The 24,534-nt window shown below is 39.8% G+C and overlaps 1 protein-coding gene across 1 annotated transcript in view; it reads left to right on the forward strand.

Annotated features, from left to right (window-relative positions):
- Window positions 1-24,534, forward strand: part of EIF4G3 (eukaryotic translation initiation factor 4 gamma 3) — a 359,681-nt gene that overhangs the window by 102,684 nt on the left and 232,463 nt on the right. The gene's annotated exons all lie outside the window — the stretch shown is intronic.

Consider the following 24,534-nt stretch of genomic DNA (forward strand, 5'->3'; position numbering starts at 1 on the left):
ACCCGTGCTCTTTTTTTCAAACCTTTTTATTTTTGCCTTGGGGCATAGCCAGCTAACAGTTCTGTGATAGTTTCCGGTGAGCAGCAGAGGGACTCAACCATAAATACACATATATCCATTCTTCCCCACAGTCCCCTCCATCCAGGCTGACACTGAGCAGGGTTCCCTAGGCTATATAGTTGGGCCTTGTAACCCGTGATATTTTAGTAATGCTGTTAGGCCTACGTGTAAGATAACTTTAATCAGTTTATCCTCTGCTTGTGTTACTTGTTTCAGACTGTTTGTCTAGAAAGTGATGGTCTTTGACGCATCCTCAGAATAAAAGCGTACAGCTCATGTTTCATGTTACTTGGTATACACAGCAGCTTAATATTGTGACTTTGATAATGAGATTGTATTTATGTTTGTTCCTAGTTCTCATCTTGGATTTAAAAGCAGAATTCAGTTACCTTGTTCAGTTAGAAGAATGGCTCATTATCAGTAAATGAAGATCAGGAGAAAGACAGACAGCCCATAAGTAGTACAGTGGGAAATGACTGCTGCTATTACAGTTGTTAAATCTATACTGGTCATCTCCCAAATCACCCAGCCATGTCTGTGGTAGGAAGTTAAGAGCTTTGATAGTAGTGGGAATCTTGAACAAATAAAAGCCATCACTTCTCATGTCAGTTTTCAGTGGTTCCTCTTCTGAGAAAAAGGATAGCAAATGACCTGCTGCTGCTAAGTCACTTCAGTCGTGTCCGACTCTGTGTGATCCCATAGACGGCAGCCCACCAGGCTCTGTCCCTGAGATTCTCCAGGCAAGAATACTGGAGTGGGTTGCCATTTCCTTCTCCAATGTGTGCATGCATGCTAAGTCCCTTCAGTCGTGTCCGACTCTATGCGACCCTATGGACAGCAGTCCACCAGGCTCCGCTGTCCACCGGGTTCTCTAGGGAAGAATACTGGAGTGGGTTGCCACTTCCTTCTCCAAGCAAATGGCCTACAAAGTATGTATTTCTTGAAAAATTAAGGAGTTAATTTCATGCTTACGTGGAGTGCTATTTATTATAAGGAAAGGTAGTTTAATGAATGACTGGACTCACAGAGAGCTTCCCATCACTCTGTTCCTTTCCCCAAGGCGGTCGTCCCTAACTGCCTGGCATTTTAGTATTTTGTCAGGAAAGGACCGTGGAAGCTTAAGACCATTCTCTGGGCTACTATTAGCAATGAGCGAAATAAAAATCTACTTACTTTCTTGGCCTGCTCCCTTTATACTCCTGTAAGGCAGCACTGGCCACCTGAGTCATATGCTAAATAGCCATATTGCAAATAAAGAGATTCGGCAGAATTACTAATATGGTGTAATATTTATACATAAACGTGTAAATGGCCACTTATGTGCAGGTTCTCTCATAAGTACGCCGTAAGTCCTGTCCCTGTCCAAATAATGAGGCAGTGAGAGTCACTGTGGTGGTTAGTCTTGGTGGATACAGGGCGAGAGAGGACCGCATGAACCTTCCTCTGCTACATCACTGGCTTAAGTAGGATTTTATAGGTCAATCTGGAAACCTAACTGCCGAGTTCCAAAAGCAGATTTGCTCACTATAAAATTTACGTGTGCCTGCTAGAAAAAAAAAAGAAACTCAGAAGTACAACAGGAAAAGACGACCCGTATCTGGCTACCTACAGGGCCATCCCACTCACTTTAACATGCTTCTTCCAGTTGTTTGCTTTGCTGCATACTTAAGAAAAAAACACTTCTGAAATCAGCGTACCACAATTTAAAATTATTGGCAACTTCTCATTAAAAAGTCTTTCTGAATATGTATTTTAGGGATGCAGATACCCATTCCCCCAAGGAATTATGTAGGTTTTTTTTGCTGTTATAAATATGTTTAAACAAGTGACTCATTGCTTTACTTTTTTGCTGGCTAAATAATACCAATTTAGAAAAAAGTCAGAAAATAAAGTAGAGAATGAAAATCAGCCATTATTTCCCAGAGAAATCTTTACATGTGGAGAGAATTCTTCATATGTTTTTTACCTATATAGACATATATAAAATATACACATATGAACTAAGTCGTACACATGTAACTTAAAGGAGATTTTTGTTCATGCTTGCTTGTAAGTTAAATTTTTATCTTAGCATATCGTGTATATCATTTCATGTCAAGATAGAATTACACATCATTTATTGAGCTGTGATTTGTGTTTAAATACCAGAACTAATCTTTTGGCTGTGTTGGGAAGAAGGCACTTTTAGGAATGGAGATGTTTAAAATAATATTACTTATAACTAGTCATTTGTTCATGGGCACTTGTGTTATTTCTATATTCTTGCTTTCATGAATAATATAAATAATACTGTGATTAGCACCCTTGCCTTTTTGATCTTTATCTTGCTAATTTCTTCATGAGTGTAAAATAGCTGATTAACATTTATCCGTCTGTTTAATGAAAACAGAGCAGTGGAGTACATATAATTTTTACAAAGCTAATAATATAGAAAGGTTTATGAAAAGAAAGAACCTGTTCTTCAGCTCTGTTTTTATCCGTCAGAGGCAGCTGCTTTTAATTCCTCTGGCCTTACCTCTGTTATCTATAATGCAGTTTTTTTTACCATTGTTTGATTTGTCATTATCCATTGACTCTGCTTCAGTAAGTGGTGTTTCAGTTTCTTTTATAGTCTTTCTTTTTCCATTTCCTCTCAGTATAGTTAGGTTCTTGGTCCCATTACATCTAAACAAATTTTTAGAACATGCAGTTTGCATACTTGATGAACAAGTCGTACTCTAAAGATGAAAAAGAGCAGTTTTTGTTTTAAAGGAGAATGATAATCCCCATGAATCTTTCTTGTGAGATTCTCAGGAGTTCCCATGTGGCCTGTAAATAAAACAGACGAAACCTTAGGGAAACTCTTTCTGTATCTAATCCACACGTAGAGCTTTAGGTATGTTGTCAAGTCTTGTCTCAACATTTTATTCATTGCATTGTCCAAACCTGAATTATATTAAGAATAATAAAAATTTGATTCTCAGGAGGATGGGAATCCCTTTTCGAGCCAGTAACCGTTTCCTTAAGGAATATATCAGAAGATACAGGCATTTACTTGATTAGGCAGTCAATTCTTTTAGTCAGTGATTCAGTATTGCATTTTAATCTTGTTTTATTTTTGATGGAGATTTCATGATCTGTTGTTTGTTTTTCTGTACTTTTTGCTAATTTGTTTTTGTGGGCGGTATCAACAAAGCCAGATTCAAGTGAATTAAGAGCTTTGTTACCTAATGAATATGCCTCAACTGATAATATCTCTGATGTTATAACTAAAATGACCTAAAACTTGTTTATTTCATCTTAATTTAATGCTTTTGTATTCCAAGAATAGTTATTAATCTTATACATATGTATAAATGCAAACTCATGATACCCATGATTAAGATACCCTAGATGTTGAGTTAAACTATATATTTTGAAAATAATTTGTTTCTATAAAGGTCTTCATAAACTTCATGTTTAATTTGTGAGTAGAAATATTAGTAGCTTCCAGGTTTTGTGTATCAAGCGCTCTGTTAGGTACTCTCCAAAATGTGTCTATAAACTTGCATTCATCCCTCTTACGATTTCTATTTTACAAGGTAAGAAAGTGGGACTCTTGAGTTATTTGCCCATAGTAACACATCTATTAAAGGATAGAACTGAAGCTAGGTATGGTCATGTGTTCTCCCATTTTATTTTCAGTACCTCAGTTTCTAACATGGAAGAAGGATGCTCAGTCACTAAATAATGTCTGGGTCACTTGTGATCCCGTGGACTGTAGCCCGCCATGCTCCTCTGACCATGGGATTCTCCAGGCAAGAATACTGGAGTGGGTTGCCATTTCCTTCTTCAGGGAATTTTCCCAACCCAGGGATAAAACCTGCATGTCCTGCTTGGCAGGTGGATTCTTCACCACTGAGCCACCAGGGAAGTCAATGGAAGAAGAATAGATAAAAGCAAAATGAATAGTAGCTGAGAGAGAAATTTTGAACATAGAGTTTGTTACTGGTGTCACCAAAGCCCGTGCTCTGAAGTTTGGGTTAGGTGAATAGGATAAACTATGCCTAGATCTGCCTTGTCTTTCCTGTACTTCGAGCTGAATCTTTGTAAGTTTCCTGTTGATTCCTTTGGATACTGTGATGTATTGCGTGGAGAGACCATAACTTATCTCTGCAGCTCTTGATTAAAGTTGTTACTTCTCAAATTGGTCCTTTTACGTTGGTTCCCATGTGAAAATCATCTTTCCCATTACTACCCCGTTTGCTTCCTCAGCTCTAGATTCTGTGTCTGTCTCTTACCTTTGTTGAGACATTCGAATATTGTGTAATTCACCCATTTAAAATGTACAGATATTGGATCTTGGCATGTTCAGAGTTGTAGTCTTCTCCAAAAGCAATTTTGGGACATTTTCATCACCCCCCAAAAGAAACCCCTGTGTCCTTTATTGGCCCATCACTCCCCAGCACCCCGGCTCATGTGCTCGTGCGTGTGCTCAGTTGCCTCAGCCGTGTCCGCAACCCTGTGGACTGTAGCCCGCCAGGCTCCTCTGTCCATGGGGTTCTCCAGGCAAGAACACTGCTGTTGGTTGCCATTCCTTTCTCTAGGGATTCTTCCCGATCCAGGGATCAAACCCCTGTCTCTTACTTCTGCATTGCAGGCAGATTCTGTCTGAGCCGCCTGGGAAGCCCTATCCCAGGCCTCGACAACTGCTGATGTACTTTCTGTCTCTGATCGACTTGCCTGTTGTGAGTATTTCACAGAAGACTTACTTCTCTTAGCATAATGTTTTTGTTGCTTAATAGTATCTATTGTATGGATATACATAAAATCTTTTCATCAGTTCATGCGTTTACTTCAGTCACTCAGTTGTGTCTGACTCTTTGAGACCCCATGGACTGCAGCACGCCAGGCTTCCCTGTCCTTTACTATCTCCCTGAATTTGCTCAGACTCATATCCATTTAATCGGTGATGCCATCCAACCGTCTCATATTCTGTTGCCCCCTTCTTTTCCTGCCATCAGTTTTTCCCTGCATCAGGGTCTTTTCCAGTGAGTTCGCTTTTTGCATCAGGTAGCCAGAGAATTGGAGTTTCAACTTCAGCGTCAGTCCTTCCAATGAATATTCAGGTTTGCTTTTCTTTAGGATTGACTGGTTGGATCTTCTTGCAGTCGAAGTGACTCTGAAGAGTCTTCTCCAGCACCACAGTTTGAAAGCATCAACTCTTTTGTGCTCAGCCTTCTTTATGTTCCAACTCTCACATCCATACATGACTACTGGAAATACCTTATCTTTGACTATACAGACCTGTCAGCAAAGTGATGTCTTTGCTTTTTTAATACGCTGTGTAGGTTTGTCATTGCTTTCCTGCCAGTAAGCAGTCATCTTTTAATTTCATGACTGCAATCACCATCCACAGTGATTTTAAAGCCCAAGAAGAGGAAATCTGTCATTGCTTCCACCTTTTGCCCTTCTATTTGTCATGAAATCATGGGACTGAATATCATGATCTTAGTTTTTTGAAGTTTGAGTTTTAAGCCAGCTTTTTCACTCTCCTTTTTCACCTTCATTAAGAAGCTCTTTACTTTATCTTCACTTTCTGCCATTTGAGTGGTGTCATCTGCATATGTGAGGTTGTTGATATTTGTCCCTGCGATCCTGACTCCAGCTTGTGCTTCATCTAATCCTGGCACTTCACATGATATTCTTTGTATATAAGGTAGATAAGCACAGCCTTAACGTACACTCTTTTCTCAGTTTTGAATCAGTCTGTTGTTCCATGTCTGATTCTAACTGTGTTTACAGGTTTCTCAGGAGGTGGGTAAGGTGGTCTGATATTCCCATGTCTTTGAGAATTTTCCAGTTTGTTGTGAGCCACACAGTCAAAGGCTTTACCGTATTCAGTGCAGCAGAAGTAGGTGTTTTTCTGGAATTCTCTTGCTTTTTCTATGATCCAATGGATATTGGCTGTAGATACTTGATTTATTGGCTATTATGAATAAGGAACATTAGTATGTAAATTTTTTTGGTGGACATTCTACCCTCTCTCTTAACCTTACAATATAAACAAGATTATTACATCATCATTTTAAAAATCAGTGACTCCTCTTTGCTGAGAACAGAAGATTAACATATCTTAGCAAAGAATATGCAGTTTTCCTACAGTCTAGCTATAATCAGACTGCACTTGCACCAGCATCCTTCCACTTAACTCTCTTTCTCCCAACCGTTTCTAAAGGGAAAGGAAAGGAAAGTTGCTCAGTCATGTCCGACTCTTTGCGAACCCATGGACTCTAGCTTACCAGGCTTCTCAGTCCATGGGATTTTCCAGGCAAGAGTACTGGAGTAGGTTGCCATTTCCTTCTCCAGGGGATCTTCCCGACCCAGGGATCAAGCCCGGGTCTCCCGCATTGTAGGCAGACGCTTTACCCACTGAACCACCAGGGAAGTCAACCTCTTCCCTATTTGTGGAACATGCTTTACTTTCTCATCTCGGTACTTTGCAAATTTCTTTTCAAAATAATATCTCTAATTCTTTGTCTGAACTAAAGCTTTTTACTTCTCTGCATGCAACTTTGATTTCACTAGACCCTTCCACAGTTTCATACCTAATTATGTCTGGTTTTTAATCAGTTTTAAATACAGTAAATTGAAAATACATTAAAAAACAGGATTTCTTACATCTTGTTTCTTTATTTACTGTGATATCCTTTTTATTGGAACTCCTTAAGGACAAGGGCTATTTCATTTTTATAGCTTAATACAGTGCCTGACAGAGCCTTGATACTCAATCAGTCTTGAGTATGTGTCAGAGGAGTTAAAATTGGCAATCATATTAAATTGGTTTGTATTATGTTTATCTCTCCTGTCCTTTATATTCTGTTCTGACATCAGTGCACCCATTAAAAGAAGACAGAGGAACTTCTGTTATGTGTCAATTAAAAAAAAATTAACCAATCTAGAAAAAAATACTTGTTGTGTGCCTCTTTCTCTCTGGTACTAAGTCTATCTTGATCCTAGGACTGCTGAAATTAGATTATCTTTCAGTTCAGTTCAGTTCAGTCGCTCACTCGTGTCCGACTCTTTGTGACCCCATGAATCGCAGCACGCCAGGCCTCCCTGTCCATCACCAACTCCCACAGTTCACTCAGACTCACGTCCATCGAGTCCGTGATGCCATCCAGCCATCTCATCCTGGGTCGTCCCCTTCTCCTCCTGCCCCCAATCCCTCCCAGCGTCAAAGTCTTTTCCAATGAGTCAACTCTTCGCATGAGGTGGCCAAAGTACTGGAGTTTCAGCATTAGCATCATTCCTTCCAAAGAAATCCCAGGGTTGATCTCCTTCAGAATGGACTGGTTGGATCTCCTTGCAGTCCAAGGGACTCTGAAGAGTCTTCTCCAACACCACAGTTCAAAAGCATCAATTTTTCGGCACTCACACTTCACAGTCCAACTCTCACATCCGTACATGACCACTGGAAAAACCATAGCCTTGACTAGACGGACCTTAGTCGGCAAAGTAATGTCTCTGCTTTTCAACATGCTGTCTAGGTTGGTCATAACTTTTCTTCCAAGGAGTAAGCGTCTTTTAATTTCATGGCTGCAGTCACCATCTGCAGTGATTTTGGAGCCCCACAAAAATACAGTCTGACGCTGTTTCCACTGTTTCCCCATTTCCCATGAAGTGATGGGACCAGATGCCATGATCTTCATTTTCTGAATGTTGAGCTTTAAGCCAACTTTTTTACTCTCCTCTTTGACTTTCATCAAGAGGCTTTTTAGCTCCTCTTCACTTTCAGCCATAAGGGTGGTGTCATCTGCATATCTGAGCTTATTAATATTTCTCCCGGCAATCTTGATTCCAGCTTGTGCTTCTTCCAGCCCAGAGTTTCTCATGATGTACTCTGCATAGAAGTTCAATAAGGAGGGTGACAATATACAGCCTTGACGGACTCCTTTTCCTATTTGGAACCAGTCTGTTGTTCCACGTCCAGTTCTAACTGTTGCTTCCTGACCTGCATACAGATTTCTCAAGAGGCAGGTCAGGTGGTCTGGTATTCCCATCTCTTTCAGAATTTTCCACAGTTTATTGTGATCCACACAGTCAAAGGCTTTGGCATAGTCAATAAAGCAGAAATAGATGTTTTTCTGGAACTCTCTTGTTTTTTTGATGATCCGGCGGATGTTGGGAATTAGATCTCTGGTTCCTCTGCCTTTTCTAAAACCAGCTTGGACATCTGGCAGTTCACAGTTCATGTATTGCTGAAGACTGGCTTGGAGAATTTTGAGCATTACTAGCCTGTGAGATGAGTGCAATTGTGCGGTAGTTTGAGCATTCTTTGGCATTGCCTTTCTTTGGGATCAGAATGAAAACTGACCTTTTCCAGTCCTGTGACCACTGCTGAGTTTTCCAAATTTGCTGGCATATTGAAGGCAGCACTTTCACAGCATCATCTTTTGGGATTTGAAGTAGCTCAACTGGAATTCCATCACCTCCACTAGCTTTGTTGGTAGTGATGCTTCCTAAGGCCCACTTGACTTCACAGTCCAGGATGTCTGGCTCTAGGTGAGTGATCACACCATCGTGATTATCTGGGTCTTGATGATCTTTTCTGTACAGTTCTTCTGCATATTCTTGCCACCTCTTCTTAATATCTTCTGCTTCTGTTAGGTCCCTACCATTTCTGTCCTTTATCGAGCCCATCTATGCATGACATGTTCCTTTGATATCTCTGATTTTCTTGAAGAGATCTCTAGTCTTTCCCATTCTGTTGTTTTCCTCTGTTTCTTTGCATTGATCACTGAGGAAAGCTTTCTTATCTCTCCTTGCTGTTCTTTGGAACTCTGCATTCAGATGCTTATATCTTTCCTTTTCTCCCTTGGTTTTCACTCCTCTTCTTTTCACAGCTTTTCACATTTGTAAGGCCTCCCCAGACAACTGTTTTGCTTTTTTACATTTCTTTTTCATGGGGATGATCTTGATCCCTGTCACCTGTACAGTGTCACTAACCTCAGTCCATAGTTCATCAGGCACTCTATCAGATCTAGTCCCTTAAATCTATTTCTCACTTCCACTGTGTAATCATAAGGAATTTGATTTAGATCATACCTAAATGGTCTAGTGGTTTTCCCTACTTTCTTCAATTTAAGTCTGAATTTGGCGATCAGGAGTTCATGATCTGAGCCACAGTCAGCTCCTGGTCTTGTTTTTGCTGACTGTATAGAGGTTCTCCATCTTTGGCTGCAAAGAACATAATCAGTCTGATTTTGGTGTTGACCATCTGGTGATGTCCATGTGTAGAGTCTTCTCTTGTGTTGTTGGAAGAAGGTGTTTGCTATGACCAGTGCATTTTCTTGGCAAAACTCTTATTAGTCTTTGCCCTGCTTCATTCTGCATTCCAAGGCCAAATTTGCCTGTTACTCCAGGTGTTTCTTGACTTCCTACTTTTGCATTCTAGTCTCCTATAATGAAAAGGACATCTTTTTTGGGTGTGAGTGTTAAAAGGTCTTGTAGGTCTTCATTAAACCGTTGAACTTCAGCTTCTTCAGGGTTAGTGGTTGGGCATAGACTTGGATTACTTTGACATTGAATGGTTTGCCTTGGAGACGAACAGAGATCATTCTGCCGTTTTTGAGATTGCATCCAAGTACTGTATTTCAGACTCTTTTGTTGACCATGCTGGCTACTCCATTTCTTCTGAGGAATTCCTTCCCGCAGTAGTAGATATAATGGTCATATGAGTTAAATTCACCCATTCCAGTCCATTTTAGTTCACTGATTCCTAGAATGTTGATGTTCACTCTTGCCATCTCTTGTTTGACCACTTCCAATTTGCCTTGATTCATGGACCTGACATTCCAGGTTCCTATGCAATATAGCTCTTTACAGCATTGGACCTTGCTTCTATCACCAGTCACATCCACTACTGGGTATTGTTTTTGCTTTGGCTTCATCCCTTCATTCTTTCTGGAGTTATTTCTCCACTGATCTCCAGTAACATATTGGCACCTACTGACCTGGGGAGTTCCTCTTTCAGTATGCTATCATTTTGCCTTTTCTTACTGCTCATGGGGTTCTCAAGGCAAGAATACTGAAGTGGCTTGCCATTCCCTTCTCCAGTGGACCACATTCTGTCATCTTTCAGTTACTTTTTGTCTTTAAAATTCTGAGATTCTGACTTTGGTTTAGTTTTAGTTTGAGACATTACTGATTTGTCCTATGATAACCTTGTTTATTCTTTAGGGATTCTGAGTAGAGAAACTAGCCACATTGATTCCATTGAGAGGGTGAGCACTGTCTTGGTGGTGGTGGTGCTGGTTTATTCGCTAAGTCTCACTCTTGTGACCCCTTTGCCAGGCTCCTCTGTCCATGGAATTCTTGAGGCAAGAATACTGGAGTATGCAACAATTAACACTGACTAAATAGATCCCTTTGGTTTATATATTACAAGGTTTTTCATAGTTTTTATTTGCTAATTTTCATAGTTAGCTTAGAGACCACATGAAAGTTCGCTGTGAACCTACTTCTAAATTTATCCTCCTCAGCCCTGACTCCTCTTTTCAGCTTGGATTCAAATACTGAAATGGCTGCTTAGCCATTTGGATGTCTGTTAGGCATATGTTGCTTTTGATTGTCGTTTCCCCTCAGTCTCTTCTCCCTGTCTCACCGGACTGCGCCCGCTTAATATTTCAAGCCATAAACTTAAAAGCCATCATCTGTTTTTGTATAGTTATCCCTTTTAAATATATATTTTAAAAATTATTATATCTTTTATTATTATTTTGTATTCTTCAGCCCTGAAGACAGAGATTTTAGAATCTTACTCACCTGATTTTGTATCCCATGCACCAGTGTGACATAAAATTTGTTCTCAGTAAATACATATTAAATAAATGAATCAGTCAATCCTCATTCCTTTCTGTCCCTTCTTTTCAGTCAAGTCAATAGGAATTTTGTTTGCTCTGCCTTTGATATACAACCCAAATTGTTCCAGCTTCTTTTCATCTTTATTTTTACTGTTCTAAGCTACCATCAGTTTTGGCCTAGTTTATTGTGATAGCTTTTAAGCTAATTGTTTCCATTCTTATGTTCTTCTGTTCTTTTCACAAAGCAGCCAAAATGATCTTTGAAAACATCAGATCTGCTCGTGGTCCTGAGTAAAATTTCCTATATATTCCACTTATCAAAGTCCTTACCATGCTTAATAAACCCTTAAGCAATATTGCCTCTACTGCCATGTCTTTTTAGCTTTGGGATGGGGGGATTACTCCCAACCCCACTTGGAACAGTTCAGTCATTCCTGTTGCATGACCTTGTCAAACTTTCAGGGTCTTACACCTGTCATTTTTCTGCCATGTGAGTTCTTCCCTAGTTTTTGTTATTACTGTGTAACAAGTCACCCCAGAATTAACTACTTAAAATAGCACCCATTCATTATCTCACAGATTAGGTGGGTCCGTGCTGTTAGGGTGCTCTGCTTAGGACTATGCTGAAATTAAAGTGTAAACAGAGTGGAATCTCATGTGAAAAATGAAAGTGAAAATCGCTCAGTTGTGTCCAACTCTTTGCTACCCCATGGACTATACAGTCCATTAAATTCTCCAGGCCAGAATACTGGAGTGGATGGCCTTTCCCTTCTCCAGGGGATGTTCCCGACCCAGGAATTGAACCAGAAGTCTCCTGCTTTGCAGGCGGGTTCTTTCCCACCCAAGCTGCACCTTCCTTCCCTGCTCCTTCTGCCCTCTTCTCTTTCTCTCTGTCTCTTTGTCTCACTGTCCCCCCCGCACTTTTTTGGATTTCTCTTTGTCTCTTCCTCCCGTCTCTTTCTCTCTCTTTTCCCCTCTCTTTCTCCCTTTCCTTCTCTCCTTCATTTTTTCATTTTATCTACCAGGGCATCATCTCACATGAGGCTTGGGATTCACTTCCATACTCATTTGGAGTATTGGAAGACTTTATTTCCTTGTGGTTGTTGACCTGGGTCCTTGTTTTCTTACTGGCTGTTGGCTAGCAATTGCTCTCAGGTCCTCTCAGGTTCCTTTCAGGTCCTTGCTGTGCAGTCCTGTCATAATCTGGAAGGCTTAGTCTTTGAGAACAGCAAGAGAATCTCTCTCTGATTCACTGTATTTTAACCAGCTCAGCTAAAAAGTTCAGACCCACCCAGGGGAATCTCTGTTGATTAACATGAAGTCCACTGTTTTGTTAACCTATCACAGGAGTGATATTCCATCATGTTCACTGGTATATTAAGGGGAAAGAATTATACAGGGTATGTGCACCAGAGACAGGAATATTGAGAACCGTTTTAGAATTCTGCCTACCACAGTTTGCCCTCTGGCTGGGAAGGATTCACACATAGTATCCTCTCTTTGTTACCTTTGATTCCTAGACATGTTTCTGAGGGCAGGTGTTTTTTTCTTATTTTTATTTAGTTGTTACTGATTTGTGGTAGGTAGTCAACATTGAAAAAGTAGCTGATCTGTTTTTCTTTCAGTTGTTTCCATTGCCAGTTACTAATAAATATGAAAAGAAACAATCCTCAGAATCGAACTTAGAGAGTCCAGTACTTAGTCCATGATAGAAGTGTCAATGGTAGCATCTATTTGCTTGAGTAATTAAGTATTACTTGACATATCTGAAATTGCCTTTTTAAAACATGTGAAAAAAACCTTGAATTTCAGAAATTCCACATGGTTCAACCTAATAAGTGTAGCTAAGAGTAAAGCAAAGAGGAAGTAATTACTTTCTTTCTCTTTTTCTTGGTTTTTGGGAGGAGTTTGGCAGAAATAATGTCTGACTTTGAAAAAAATGTCATGATACATAGTAAATTTTTTCTATTATACACTGTATTGTTCCTTTTTAATTGACTAAATCAGCTTTTATTTCCCAATATTTGTAATTAAAAATATCTGTAAATATTGGGAAATAAATAATCTGAAGGAAGCAGTAGGATGAGATGAAAAACTCACCAGGAGGGCTGGAGAAGCTGCTTGAGATTCTCATAGAGTATTGAAATTAGCCAAGTAAGAAGGCAGTCCAACCAGTCCATCCTAAAGGAAATCAGTCTTGAGTATTCATTGGAAGGACTGATGGTGAAGCTGAAGCTCCACTGGTTTGGCCACCTGATGCAAAGAACTGACTCATTGGAAAAGACCCTGATGCTGGGAAGTATTGAAGGTGGGAGGAGAAGGGGACAACAGAGGATGAGATGGTTGAATGGCATCACCGACTCTGGGAGTTGGTGATGGACAGGGAAGCCTGGTGTGCTGCAGTCCATGGGGTCGCAAAGAGTCGGACATGACTGAGCGCCTGAACTGAACTGAACTGAATTGAACTGAACTGAAGAAAAGCTTTGGAATCCTTCCAGTCTACCCCAAATTGAACTTGGTCATTTCCATGTGGGAGTTGCAGCTGTTGAAATGCTTTTTGATGATTTCATTAAGTAAACTTCATCTTGGGATAAAAAATTAAGGGATGACTTCTCAGACAAACTACGTATTGTGTTTACCTTTATAGGAATGAATTTTTTTTTGCTGAAAACATTATTATTTCTTGGCAGGAATGTCTTGTAATTCTTTTGATAAAGATTCAGTTGTTATGTTTTTAAGTGCTGAGATTTTATTGCATGTATTGGGCAACATATGCATATGTAGATGCAGTGAGTAAAAATATATTTTATATGTGTGTATATAATGTTTAACAATATATCTATATTCATTCATACCTGTCTAGAATTCAGTCATAAGTCTATATGGGAGTACTTCCTTAAAATAGAAAGTTTATTCTTTGTAGTTTTGCTGATTAGAAAATTCTGAATAAATTCATCACCGTTACTATTTTCATTTTTCTTTTATTACCTTGTTCTTTGTGTTAGTACATAAAGTGACAGAGATAAAAGAATACTATAGCTGTTTATAAGACATTCAGAGGAAATGGGCACACATGTTTACTGTACAAAAGAGATAATTTCTCTTTCTGGAGCAAAAGGCAGCATGCTTACTTACTGTCCATTATAAAAGATTCAAGTTCCCTAAGTTCAAGGTTCCTTTCAGGTAATGCAAGTCACCACATGAACACATTGTCTGTGTTATCCTGAACCTCAGGTTCAAAGTGTGGTACAGAGATACTCTGCTGCTGTTGTTGAAAGTAATAAATAGTTCCTCATTTTGTCCAAAGGAAAAAAAAAAAAGAAAAGTCTACAAAGTTTATGTTTCAGTGATGATCATGAGGTACGCCTGGAGCCAGGTTCACGCTCTGGCTGCCTGTCCTCCTCATGTATCAACGTGCTTTACGTGGCTAGTACCGTGTTTTCAAAGTCAGGAACATTTTATTAAAAATATTTAATGTTAGTTTTTCTTGAAAACTTGGAAGATATTGCATGACTTGCTGGAAATTCTGAATGGTGGCGCTTGGCTCCTGCTGAGCGTGTCCTTCCATGTTGGGGACGGGTGTTCACTCCAGCTCTCTGTAGACCTCATTCCCTGGTGTCTACACCTGGCTGTTTTTCCTCCCTACATATGTTTCCTGCACAGTATTTCCATTCCTCTTGGGTCAAGAGAATGATCATGTTCAGGAAACTTTACTTTTTAAATAGCTGTGATTTGAAATTGTAGTTTATGTGTTACAGCTTTTAATTGGCTGGAATATTTTATCCAATCAGGTAATTTAGTGCCGAAAAAATCAACTTTCTATTTAATCAACTTTATACTTACTGACTAATCTTAGTTTCCATGGTCTTCATGGTTTAGCTTTACATTTTCTAAAGATTCTTCAAATTACATTGCTCAGTAAACAACAAATATCATTGATTTTATAGGAAATGGTTTTAGGTAAAACTTTTGAATGAAATTTACTAGCTAGTTGAAGTTTTTACTCAGTCAAAATTTTAGAGGTTTTCTTTCTTTTTTCCCTTCATTTATTTTTTGTTTAGACCACAGCCTGCAGCATGTGGGATCCTAGTTCCCCATCCAGGGATCTTCACCACTGGACTGCCAGGGAAGTCCTGAGATATTCTTTTAGTTTATTTTCTTTTTATATTCTTTCTACTCTTGTAGAACAGCAATATAATTAATACCATTGTAGCTAATACTTTAACCTAGGTCCTAAGTAATTTGTTTGTTTTTGTTTCTAATCTTTTTTAGGGAGTTGAAGAGAATTACACATGCATGAAAGTGCATAAAACATAAATGTAGAGTTTAACAAATAATTTTAAAGCAAAAACTGTCTCACCTCCCAGGTTTAAAAGAATAAAACATAATATGGGCTTTTCTGATCTCTACTCCTTCTCTTCCTGATATAGATGGCTTAAAAATTTTTCCTATTTTTGTTTATGGTGTTGCCATTCATTTATGTATTTCTAAATTAATATAGTCAAATTTTGTTTGTTTTGGAACACTTTTGGAATCATATTCTGTATTCTGTGTTCTTTTTCACTCATTAACATTTATGAGAGTCATTCAAATGGTGAAATGTTGCTCTAGTTTTTAATTTGATTTCCATACAGGAAAATATTTCATTACTGATTCATTCTCCTGCTAATGAATGTTGTGTTATCCAGTTTTGGGTAATAAGAACAGTGCAGCTATGAATATTTTTGTAAACATATCTTGGTGCATGTTTTCCTGTTTTCTCACAAATGTATACCTACAAAGAGCTAGGCTGTGCGACAGAGGTGCTGTACCAACAGTGCTATAAAGCCATTATCCTCCAAGAAAAAAGAGACAAGAAAAAAGCAAAATAAGAAGTAAGCTATAGGGTATACCTATTTTCAAAGGTACTAGCTAGTGCCAAGTTCTTTCCCAGAGAACTTTTACCAATCTATATTTCCACAAGCATATGAATGAGAATTTTGGATCTTCCATATTATTGCTAATGCAAAACTATAATATGCATAAAAAATGAATATTTCTCGGCATAAAATCTTTTAACTACAGTGTGCATGCACACACAAACACACTGTCCCTGTCTGCATACCAAGAAATGATTGATTCAGTTCAGTTCAGTCGGTCAGTCGTGTCCAACTCTTTGCAATCCCATGAATCGCAGCGCACCAGGCCTCCCTGTCCATCACCAACTCCCAAAGTTCACGTGAACCAAGTCCATCGAGTCGGTGATGCCATCCAGCCATCCCATCCTCTGCCGTCCCCTTCTCCTCCTGCCCCCAATCCCTCCCAGCATCAGGGTCTTTTCCAATGAGTCAACTCTTCGCATAAGGTGGCCAAAGTATTGGAGTTTCACCTTCAGCATCAGTCCTTCCAGTAAACACCCAGGGTTGATCTCCTTTAGAATGGACTGGTTGGATCTCCTTGCAGTCCAAGGGACTCGCAAGAGTCTTCGCTAATATCACAGTTCAAAAGCATCAATTCTTCTGTGCATAGCTTTCTTTATAGTCCAACTCTCACATCCATACATGACTACTGGAAAAACCATAGCCTTAACTAGACGAACCTTTGTTGGCAAAGTAATGTCTCTGCTTTTGAATATGCTATCTAGGTTGGTCATAACTTTGCTTCCAAGGAGTAAGCGTCTTTTAATTTCATGGCTGCAATCACCATCTGCAGTGGTTTTGGAGCCCATAAAAATAAAGTCTGACTCTATTTCCACTGTTTCCCCATCTATTTCCTATGAAGTGATGGGACCAGATGCCATGATCTTCGTTTTCTGAATGTTGACCTTTAAGCCAAGTTTCTCACTCTCCTCTTTCACTTTCATCAAGAGGCTTTTTAGTTCTTCTTCACTTTCTGCCGTAAGGGTGGTGTCATCTGCATGTCTGAGGTTATTGAGCTTTCTGCCCGCAATCCTGATTCCAGCTTGTGCTTCTTCCAGCCCAGCGTTTCTCATGATGTACTCTGCATATAAGTTCAATAAGCAGGGTGACAATATACAGCCTTGACGTACTCCTTTTCCTATTTGGAAACAGTCTGTTGTTCCATGTCCAGTTCTAACTGTTGCTTCCTGCATACAGATTTCTCAAGAGGCAGGTCAGACGGTCTGGTATTCCCATCTCTTTCAGAATTTTCCACAGTTGATTGTGCTCCACACCGTCAAAGGCTTTGGCATAGTCAAGAAAGCAGAAATAGATGTTTTTCTGGAACTCTCTTGCTTTTTACATGATCCAGCGTATGTTGGCAATTGATTAATTTTGCTTAAATAAAGTATTGTATAAAAGAGAAAAATCTTTGTTGCTTTGGAGGTAATTAGTTATCATAATTAGCTATTTTATAGTTCTGCTCCCAGCCTTCACAGTTGAGATGGTACTAATAATAATGAAAAAACTTGTTTTTTACCTCAATAAATGAGAACTTCTTGCCACTATATTCAAAGGACATAGGTTATAACAATATGATTTCAAAAAATGTCTTGCCTGTGTTCTCTTCTAGGAGTTTTATGTCTTGTCTAATATATAACTCTTAAAGATGTTTTGAGCTTTTTTATGTACAGCCTGAGGGTATGTTCTAACTTCATTGATTTGCATGCAGCTTTCCAACTTTTCAATACCACTTGCTGAAGAGACTGTCTTTTCCCCATTGTATATTCTTGCCTCCTTGTTGAAGATTAATTGACCATAGGTGTGTGAGTTTATTTCTGAGCTCTCTATTCTGTTCCGTTGGTCCATGTATCTGTGTGTGTGTGTGTGTGTGTGTGTGCGCGCGCGCCAATACTCTGTTGTTTTGATTGTTGTGACTTCATAGTGTTGTGTGAAGTCTGAGAAAATTATGCTACCTGCGTTGTTCTCCTTCCTCAGGATTGCTTTGGCAATTGTAAGTGTTTTATGGTCCCCTGTAAATTTTAGAAGTATTTGTTTTAGTTATATGAAAAATGTCACGGGTAGATTGATAGAGATCACATTGAGTCTATAGATTGCTTTGTGTAACATGGACATATAGTGATCATATTTTAATATTCATTTACTATTAATTTCAGGAAAGATTTGGTTTTTTTGTTTGTTTGTTTTATTTGAGTTAAATACATGGATTATACAGTCCATGGAATTCTCCAGGCCAGAATACTGTAGTGGGTAGCTGCTCCCTTCTCCAGGGAATGTTTCCAATCCAGAGATCTATCCCAGGTCTTTTGTATTGCAGGTGGACTCTTTATCAGCTGAGCCAGCAGGGAAGCCCCTCATCAGCAATTATAAAAACATTTTCCCACATTAGGATTTTTTTACCTGGGTAAATTTAATCTTTGTTTTATCATAATGAATTGGAGAATTAACCTGACATTTAATATAGCTAACATATTTCACTGAGAAAATTTTTATCGTAGTGTTAAAAATATGTATCTATTTTGATGCTTTGCTTTAGTAAAATATCAAAATATTTAATTGTAAAGTATGTGAAATAAGAATATAAATTTATAAAGCCTTGTTAGTGAGAGATTTGCATGTAAAACTCTTCATTCTGGTTATTAATTTTTCCTAAAGTAGATGTTTATATAGCATTTTGATTTTTATCCTTTGAAAAATTGCCCTGATGAGATTTATAAATGCCATAACATTTCATGGTAAACTTCATGCCCTTATAAATGTAATTTTGACTTGAAATTGTAAACAAAGTTTTCAAAAAAATCATAAAGCTACTTGAAAAGAAGGAAGAAGGACTTCCCTGGAGGTCCATTGGTTAAGACTTCATGCTTCCAATCGTAGGGGGTGTAGGTTTGATCCCTGGTCTGGGAACTAAGATGCCACGTGCCACATGGCCAAAATAAAAGCAGTAAAGAAATGAAACACAATTAATTTCGGTTTTAAACGTTGGTCCCTTTTTACCATATTTGTGTCTCTTCTTAACCTGTAATCTTTTGAGTGTACTAGTTCTCCATGAGTCTGTTTTATTTTTGCTTTGGGAACGGGTAGCTGAGCCTCTAGGTATTCGTGTCTGTTTTAGATAGACATAACCTGCCAATGTAACCTGCCAGACATAACCTGCCAAGAATACACAGAACTATACCAAAAAGATCGTAATGATGCAGATAACCATGATGGTGGCTCAGTTAGAACCAGACATCCTGGAGGCTGAGGTCAAGTGGCCCTAGGAAGCATCACTACGAACAGAACAGGTGGACGTGATGGAATTTCAGCTGAGCTATTTCAAGTCCTAAATGATGATGCTGTGAAAGTGGTGCACTCAGTATGCCAGCAAATTTGGAAAACTCAGCAGTGGCCACAGGACTGGAAAAGGTCAGTTTTCATTTCCAATTCCAAAGAAAGACAATGCCAAAGAAATGCTCAAACTACCGCACAATTACACTCATCTCACATCCTTGCGAAGTAATGCTCAAAATTCTCCAAGCAAGCCTTCAACAGTACGTGAGCCGAGAAATTCTAGATGGTCAATCTGGATATAGAAAAGGCAGAGGAACCAGAGATCATACTGCCAACATTTGTTGGATCATGGAAAAAACAAGAGAATTCCAGAAAAACATCTATTTCTGCTTTATTGACTATTCCAAAGCCTTTGACTGTGTGGATCACAACAAACTGTGGAAAATTCTTAAAGCGATGGGAATACCAGACCACCTTACCTGCCTCCTGAGAAATCTTTATGTAGGTCAAGAAGCAACATTTAGAACTGGGCATGGAAAAACAGACTGGTTCCAAATAGGGAAAGGAGTCCGTCAAGGCTGCATTTTGTCACCCTGCTTATTTAACTTGCATGCAGAGTACATCATCTGTAATGCCCGGCTGGTTGAAGCACAAGCTGGAATCCAGCTTGCCAGGAGAAATATCAGTAACCTCATCCCAATTCCAAAGAAAGGCAATGCAAAAGAATGGTCAAACTACTGCACAGTTGCACTCATCTCACATGCTAGTAAAGTAATGCTCAAAATTCTCCAAGCCAGGCTTCAGCAGTACGTGAACCGTGAACTCCCTGATGTTCAAGCTGATTCTAGAAAAGGCAGAGGAACCAGAGATCAAATTGCCAACATCCGCTGGATCATCAAAAAAGCAAGAGAGTTCCAGAAAAACATCTATTTCCGCCTTATTGACTATGCTAAAGCCTTTGATTGTGTGGATCATAATAAACTGGAAAATTCTGAAAGAGATGGGAATACCAGACCACCTGACCTGCCTCTTGAGAAATCTGTATGCAGGTCAGGAAGCAACAGTTAGAACTGGACGTGGAACAACAGACTATTTCCAAATAGGAAAAGGAGTACGTCAAGGCTGTATATTGTCACCCTGCTTATTGAACTTCTGTGCAGAGTACATCATGAGAAACGCTGGACTCGAAGAAACACAAGCTGGAATGAAGATTGCTGGGAGAAATATCAATAACCTCAGACATGCAGATGACACCACCCTTATGGCAGAAAGTGAAGAGGAACTAAAAAGCCTCTTGATGAGAGTGAAAGAGGAGAGTGAAAAAGTTGGCTTAAAGGTCAACATTCAGAAAACGAAGATCATGGCATCTGGTCCCATCACTTCATGGGAAATAGATGGGGAAACAGTGGAAACAGTGTCAGACTGTATTTTTCTGGGCTCCAAAATCACTGCAGATGGTGACTGCAGCCATGAAATTAAAAGAGGCTTACTCCTTGGAAGCAAAGTTAGGACCAACGTAGATAGTATATTCAAAAGCAGAGACATTACTTTGCCGACTACGGTCTGTCAATCAAGGCTATGATTTTCCCTTTGGTCATATATGGATGTGAGAGTTGGACTGTGAAGAAGGCTGAGCGCCAAAGAATTGATGCTTTTGAACTGTGGTGTTGGAGAACACTCTTGAGAGTCCCTTGGACTGCAAGGAGATCCAACCAGTCCATTCTGAAGGAGATCAACCCTGGGATTTCTTTGGAAGGACTGATGCTAAAGCTGAAGCTCCAGTACTTTGGCCACCTCATGCGAAGAGCTGACTCATTGGAAAAGACTGATGCTGGGAGGGATTGGGGGCAGGAGGAGAAGGGGACGACAGAGGATGAGATGGCTCGATGGCATCACGGACTCGATGGACGTGAGTCTGAGTGAACTGTGGGAGTTGGTGATGGACAGGGAGGCCTGACGTGCTGTGATTCATGGGGTCGCAAAGAGTCGGACACGACTGAGCGACTGAACTGAACTGAACAGATATGAAGATGACACCACTCTTATGGCAGAAAGGGAAGAGAAACTTGAAGAGCCTCTTGATGAAAGTGAAAGAGAAGAGTAAAAAACTGGCTGAAAACAGTCAAAAAGCAAAGATCACGGCATCTGGTCCCATCACTTCATGGGAAATAGATGGGGAAACAGTAGAAACAGTGTCAGACTTTTGGGGCTCCAAAATCACTGCAGATAGTGACTGCAGCCATGAAATTAAAAGACGCTTACTCCTTGGAAGGAAAGTCATGACCAACCTCAACAGCATATTCAAAAGCAGGGATATTAGTTTGCTGATAATGGGCCATCTGGTCAAAGATACGGTTTTTCCAGAAGTCCTGTTTGGATGTGAGAGTTGGACTATAAAGAAAGCTGATCACCAAAGAATTGATGCTTTTGAACTGTGATGCTGGAGAAGACTGATAAGAATCTTTTGGACTGTGAGGAGATCAAACCAGTCAATCCTAAAGGAAATCAGTCCTGAATATTCATTGGAAGGACTATTGCTGAACCTGAAGCTCCAATACTTTGGTCACCTGATGAGAAGAACCGACTCATTGGAAAAGACCCTGATGCTGGGAAAGATTGAAGGCAGGAGGAGAAGGGGATGATGGAGGACGAGATGGTCGGATGGCATCAGTGAGTTGTTCGTCATGATGTTGAGGAGGTTCTGGGAGTTGGTGATGGACAAGGAAGCCTGGCGTGGTGCAGTCCATGGGGTCACAACAAGTCAGACACTACTGAACGACTGAACTGAACTTGCCAATGCAGGAGACATAAGAGATGCAGGTTCAGTCCGTGGGTTGGTAAGGTCCCCTGGAGGAGGGCATGGCAACCCACTCCAGTATCTTGCCTGGAGAATCCCATGGACAGAGGACCCTGGTGGGCTGTAGACAGAGAGTTGCAGAGAGTCAGACATGACTAAAGCAACTTAGTGTGCATGCATGCAAAGCATTCTAGGCTTAAATTACCAAGGAGTAGACTTTCTTCAGAGCTTCTGACTGGCTGAGTGAATTCTAGGAAAATTTACTGTCATTGAGAGACCACTTTCATTTCTCCCTGGGTAGAGTTTTTAAGTCTGTTGTAGAATTCAGGGGATCTAAGAAGTGGGGTTAAATATCTCAGTAAATGTTATCATTTCTTTGAGTTATGAATGTGGGCAGCAACTGCCATTAGTTACTATTTTCAATACAGTAATACAGAATGTATATTATATCACAAGTTTGTCTTAATGTATTAATACCCATATTTCAACATAATTGGTTTTTGTAATCTATTTTTGCATTTAAAAATAGGATGATAGGAAGAAGTTTGTTTCTATCAGATTGTGAAGGATTCCTGGCTTCACTCACCCTAAGGAGAATGAATTCTTTTATATTAGATAACCTCACCACCAGTCCCTCCCATCAGGAAGATCACTGTTGCCTCTTTGCCTCCTGCATCAGAGGGCAGACAGAAGCAGCCAGAAAACCTCAGCTCCACAGAGACTTAAACAAAAGCCACATTACAGAAAGTTAATCAGCATGAAAAAGCAGGAAGTTATGTCTCAGATGGGAAGATGGGGCTTACCAGGTGGTGTTAGTGGTAAGGAACACGCCTGCCATGCTGCAGACATAAGAAATGAGGGTGCCATCCGTTGGTCGGGAAGATTCCCTGGAGCAGGAAATGGCAACCCACAGTATTCTTGTTAGAGAATCCCATGGACAGAGAAGCCTGGCGGGCTATAGTCATAGGGTCGCAAAGAGTCAGACATGACTGAAGTGACTTAACACACACAACTGCAGAATTGCCCTGTATTCATGGAGGTTAGCCAAGTTGTCAGTGCTATTATGGGTTACACTGTGATAGAGTTGGGTAAGATTGTTAGATGCTAGAAAGGGGCCAGAGTAAAGTGGTTTCATACCTGTCAAAGGCTGATGGGTACTTTATTACCCATAAAAAGTGGGGGAGACATGATTTTTATTTACATAAATACATATGCTATTTTTTTTATTGTTCAAGTTCGTGACTGTTGAACTATACGAGAATATAAAAATAGTAGGAAAAAAAACACTTGCATGCTTTCTGTTAAGATCTTTGTGTATCTTCTTTATAAATCTTTTTTAATATGATGTATATATACTTTTGAGTATGTGTATTAGAGATATCAAGGGAACATTTCATGCAAAGATGGGCTCGATAAAGGACAGAAATGATATGGACCTAACAGAAGCAGAAGATATTAAGAAGAGGTGGCAAGAATAACTTCTGTACACAGAAGAACTGTACAAAAAAGATCTTCACGACCCAGATAAAAGCCAGACATCCTGGAATGTGAAGTCAAGTGGGCCTTAGAAAGCATCACTACCAACAAAGCTAGTGGAGGTGATGGAATTCCAGTTGAGCTCTTTCAAATCCTGAAAGATGATGCTGTGAAAGTGCTGCACTCAATGTGCCAGCAAATTTGGAACACTCAGCAGTGGCCACAGGACTGGAAAAGATCAGTTTTCATTCCAATCCCAAAGAAAGGCAATGCCAAGGAATGCTCAAACTACTGCACAATTGCACTCATCTCACAGGCTAGTAAAGTAATGCTCAAAGTTCTCCAAGCCAGGCTTTAGCAATAGATGAACTGTGAATTTCCTCATGTTCAAACTGGATTGAGAAAAGGGAGAGGAACCAGAGATCAAATTGCCAACATCCGCTGGATCATCGAAAAAGCAAGAGTTCAAAAAAAACATGTATTTCTACTTTATTGACTATGTGAAAGCCTTTGACTGTGTGGATCACAATGAACTGCAGAAAATCCTGAAAGAGAAGTGAATACCAGACTACCTGACCTGCCTCTTGAGAAATCTATTTGCAGACCAGGAAGCAACAGTTAGAACTGGACATGGAACAACAGACTGTTTCCAAATAGGAAAAGGAGTATGTCAAGGCTGTATATCGTCTCCCTGCTTTTTGAACTTATATGCAGAAGTACATCACAAGAAACGCTGGGCTGGCGGAAGCACAAGCTGGAATCAAGATTGCCGGGGGAACTATCAGTAACCTCAGATATGCAGATGACGCCACCCTTATGGCAGAAAGTGAAGAGAAACTAAAAAGCTTCTTGATGAGAGTGAAAGAGGAGAGTGAAAAAGTTGGCTTAGAGCTCAGCATTCAGAAAACGAAGATCATGGCATCCGGTCCCATCACTTCATGGGAAATAGATGGGGAAACAGTAGAAACAGTGTCAGACTTCATTTTTCTGGGCTCCAAAATCACTGCAGATGGTGATTGCAGCCATGAAATTAAAAGAGGCTTACTCCTTGAAAGCAAAATTATGACCAACCTAGATAGTATATTCAAAAGCAGAGACACTACTTTGCCAGCAAAGGTCCATCTTGTCAAGGCTATGGTTTTTCTAGTGGTCATATACAGAAGAATTGATGCTTTTGAACTGTGGTGTTGGAGAAGACTCTTGAGTG

Source organism: Budorcas taxicolor, chromosome 2, assembly GCF_023091745.1.
Source record: "Budorcas taxicolor isolate Tak-1 chromosome 2, Takin1.1, whole genome shotgun sequence".
Taxonomy (NCBI): Eukaryota; Metazoa; Chordata; class Mammalia; order Artiodactyla; family Bovidae; genus Budorcas; species Budorcas taxicolor.